The sequence below is a fragment of the Pinus tabuliformis genome, chromosome 3_1 (genome assembly GCF_031772625.1).
Source record: "Pinus tabuliformis cultivar Carrire ecotype Pingquan chromosome 3_1, CPIR1, whole genome shotgun sequence".
NCBI classification, from domain to species: Eukaryota; Viridiplantae; Streptophyta; class Pinopsida; order Pinales; family Pinaceae; genus Pinus; species Pinus tabuliformis.
Window position 1 is genome coordinate 22,702,353 of NC_142301.1, and position 4,343 is coordinate 22,706,695.

At 31.9% G+C, this 4,343-nt stretch overlaps 1 long non-coding RNA gene across 1 annotated transcript; it reads left to right on the plus strand.

The window, feature by feature from the left end:
- The first annotated feature begins 2,291 nt into the window (after positions 1-2,291).
- LOC149185572 (uncharacterized) lies at positions 2,292-3,423 on the plus strand. Its single transcript, XR_016256045.1, has 3 exons — positions 2,292-2,613; positions 2,786-3,076; positions 3,255-3,423. It is a non-coding gene; the product is annotated as an uncharacterized LOC149185572 (long non-coding RNA).
- The last annotated feature ends 920 nt before the right edge of the window (positions 3,424-4,343 follow it).

Sequence of the window (4,343 nt, forward strand, 5' to 3'; positions counted from 1 at the left end):
CAAGAAGAGGGGCTCCTTTTCGAAGGCAATGAGGTAATAGGTGTTTTACTTGAATTTTTTTATGGTTTTAAATATTGTGATGAAGGATTTTCATTATCCAAGGGTGCAACATTCTTATATAGTATTGACATCTGAGAAATAAATTTAGTACTTTTAGGAAAAGTAATTCTAAAATGATCAATGGACGTCCTGGCTTGATGAGAAGGATTACCATGTTTGGCGCATAGAGAGACACAATCTTATGCACGAATTCAATCACAAGCATCCTAGAATTTTCCAAAAGTTACATGGAAAATCTCATATGGAGTTTCCCTAGTAATTTAGGTTGTGAAAATATCTAGGTCAATGTGAATTAGGCTCTCATCTTTAGGGTTGTGAGAAATGGTTTTTAGAAGGAACACCATATTTCTTTTTGGAAGCCTTAGGGAATGTTTGATATTTGATATGGGCTCAAAATTTTGGATAATGTTTGATATTTGGAATGGGCTCAAAATTTTGGTAGGTTCTATGCTTGTAAATTTTAATGGAATTCCAGGAATAGTAATTTTCTAGATGATATTTTCAAACCATGAACTTCAACTTCGAATGGACATAATTAGTTGGGATTAATACTACCTTTTCATTTAGATATATTCCCCATATTTATTTATTGTGGTTGAAAATCAAGTCATCACTAATTACTTTTCGAACCATTGTATAAGGATTGCACGAAACCTCTTTGGGATTTATGAGTGGTACATGGAGGCCATTCCAATGGTTTTTAAAACTACCATTCTCCTTTAACATACCATGTGTGGTTCAACAAGTGCAAGGTTATCTTATGATTGTGACACCTTGTTAATCTTTGAAATATCTTGCAACCTTTTCTTTGCAAAGTATACATGAAGTTGATCATCCCATCACATTTGTCTTTCTATAATCCTTGGATTTACTTCGAACATGTGAATAGATTTTATTGAGACTTGTATATTGAAAATGCCAACTATATACATTTTTAATAACATTAACAAAAAAAAACATTTTTATGAGAATAATGAATAGAGTGATTCTATTGAAATAAATCCCTGAAAAGTTAAAAGAGAACATTATTCGCATAAAAAACCTTGATATTATCTTACATAAAAAAACCAAAACCAAAATATCTTACATAAACAATGTTATTATTATCTTACATAAAAAACCTTATTATTAATAATAATTAAAAATATACCACACATACTCTGATTTTCATATAACCACACTAAATTTTCCTTCAGAAATATAAAGCTACTTTTTAATTAATAATAATTAAAAAGTATACCACATACACTAGACTTTCATATAACTAGACTAGATTTTCCTTCCGAAATATACAGCAACATGTGATACTCAAATTCACATGCAAGATTATGGTAAAAAAAAAGGATTGCATGCAAGATTCTGCTAAAGGGTCAGTGGGTCGCACCATAAAAGTAAAAGGGTTTGAACATTCACAAATACAAAAAAATCACATTTATGATTAAACACTTCAATCCAAACTCTAAGAGCACCAATAATTCAGGTTGGTTGATTTTTCAACTAATTAAATCATATTGGCAAGGTTCAAAAACATCACCTCGCCAAACTCTCTGAAAATAACACGGTGTTGGTGTACTATTTGTCACGACACAAATAGTACAGCGAATCAAATAGTACAATTCGTTGTAAAAAATATATGTACATTATTCTCATGGTCTCTCTTGGAAATGGATTTATTTTGGGATTTGAAATTTCGATAAGATGAATATAATATAATAATAATCACAATTTTCCAAAAAAAAATAAATATATATATTTTAAAAACTAAAAATATTTGTATTTTTAACATTAATAATAACATAGATTTATTTTTTTTCGCCGCCCAAGCAGAATAACTTTCCCCCTTTGCGCGTGAAGAAATCCAGGAAGAAGAACTCTGTCACATTGCGCGTGCAGAAATCCTGGCAGTTACATCTGTAAAGGGCAGAGTTTTTTTCTTTTTACTTTCTTAGGATAAAAAAGAATAACTGGTCTGCCCAACTGTGCGAATAAATCCGAGTAGTTACACCAGTGAAGAGGCCAAGGGAATTTTTTTTGGCTAAGAAAGAATAACTCATCTGCCCAATTGCGGGAATAGTCCTGAGTAGTCACATCAGTAAACAGTGCAAAGAAATTTATTTTTTTGATGAAAAAGAATAACTCGATTCCTCCCACAAATGTAAAGGCACCGCCTAATTAGTCATATATAGCGTATTGAATGTAGCCTGAGATGCACGGGACATAGTCCGGTAACACGCAAATTACCTTTTTTATTTAATGACGAATTTCCAAATTCTTGTGTTAACAGAGTATCTCTTGTGCATCTCCGGGTGCATTCAATACGCCTATATGGCTGATTAGGCGCTGCCCATATGTAAATAGAGGATCCACCATAGGGAAACGTCAAATGTCCTCACATGGTTTTCCCTGGTTGGGATTGTAATGGTTTTCAAAACCGCGTTTGGAGTTCGCCTGCTTCTATATAACGCAGCCTATGCCATTCTATTTCTCACCTCTTGCTTACCGACTTTGCCCTACTCCAGTTCTAGGTATCCTTGTATATTTCGTGTAACCTAGGTATTGTTGTATATTTTTATTATGTCAGATATCAATGATTTGCTCATGTTATCAATGAATTGCTCATGTTATGTATTGATGCATAGTAACTTTTCAATGTACACGTCAAGTATTGATGCACTTTAGCAGATTGAGTAAATTGAGCTGAACTGCAAGCATTTTTCTTTTGCAGAAGTGTGCCATCCAGTTTCTGTAAGCCAAGAACATGAGCAATTTGCAACAAGCAGGGCGTAACGTCAGCGGTAACAACAACATGTTCGACAATAGCGGTGACAGGAACGTCATCGGCCCCAACACCCAGATCGACGGTAATCCAATCCTGGGCGACAACAGCGGCAACACCAACAACACCGGCAACAAAATCAACAGCGGCAACAACAACACCGTGAACAGCAACAACAGCGGCAGAGCCGGCAGTAGCAACAAAGTCAGCATCGGCTAGCAGAGCACCTTACAGCACCAGGTAATGGAAACTTAAGTGACTTTTGTTTTCCTCTCTAGAATTTATGCTCTGCTCTTTCTTCAGTACTGAACTATATGCACAAATATGTGATGGTTTATGATTTCGCTTTCGTTTCACATGCACAAACACGTCATGAATTTCTTTTCTTGTGCTTAATTACATTTTTATTGCGTCGCAGGTATGGGGAAGAATAAATGTAGTCGAAGATTATCCGTTTATTACTATGTTAACTATTGATATATATAGTTAGTTTGGAGCCAAATACTCTATTTACTTATAAATACCGAAGGTGTATTGTAATTCTAATTTATGTATTAGCAAATTACCTGCCTGGTTACCCTGTTTTATGTATGAGCGAACTACCTGTCTGGTTACTCTGTTTCAATGTTTCTAATGGTTTGGTTTGGTTGTCCTATTTCCAAAAAAAAGTTAATTGAATAATTAAATAAATAAACAGCCAATCAGAGATAAATTTAAAATACATATTCTTTTAAATAGGTCTAATCAATTTTAAAATACATATTCCTTTAAAGGTAATCATCGTTATATATTTATATACATGTAAATCAATGATGTATTTTACTAAACCATCGCTTTTTTATATTATCTAATATCAATATTTTTACATTAAAAGCCAAGTTCACTTTGCAAATGTAGATTTTGATAAAAAAAGTTTTATTTATAAAGTTAATTTAAAATATCAAAATTATTAAAAAAATATTTCATTAATTATTATAAAAGTTTTTGAATCTTATTTTTGTTGAAGCTAAATTTATTATATGTTGTCAAGTTTATGTAATATTTGTATCATATATAAAAAATGAACATTTTTTATAAGTTCAAAAAATGAGTTTAATCTAGAATTCAACCAACCATTTCTTAATAGCAAAAATGTTTTAACATCAACTAATTAAATTAACTTTCTAGAATCGTATTTAATACTCAACCATGAAATTAGTAATTGATATCCTAATAATTTTTAATGAAAAAATCTTGGACTCTTAAACTCAGTAACAAAGGTATTTTTACTTTCTCCCACCTTAATGCAGACCAATAAGGAGTCATCAATTAGTGAAGGACATTTCAAATGTGTTCTCATTTTTTATGTTGAAGAAAATGTTAGATGTTTGGTTCTTAATGTTTTCATGGTCTTTAACTAATTCTCTAGTATCCTCAACTTTGTAATTTTATCATCTTTAAATTTTGTGCAATCATTGATCCAATTGAGAATAAGCTTTTGATATTCCAATTAGAATCACATTTTCAC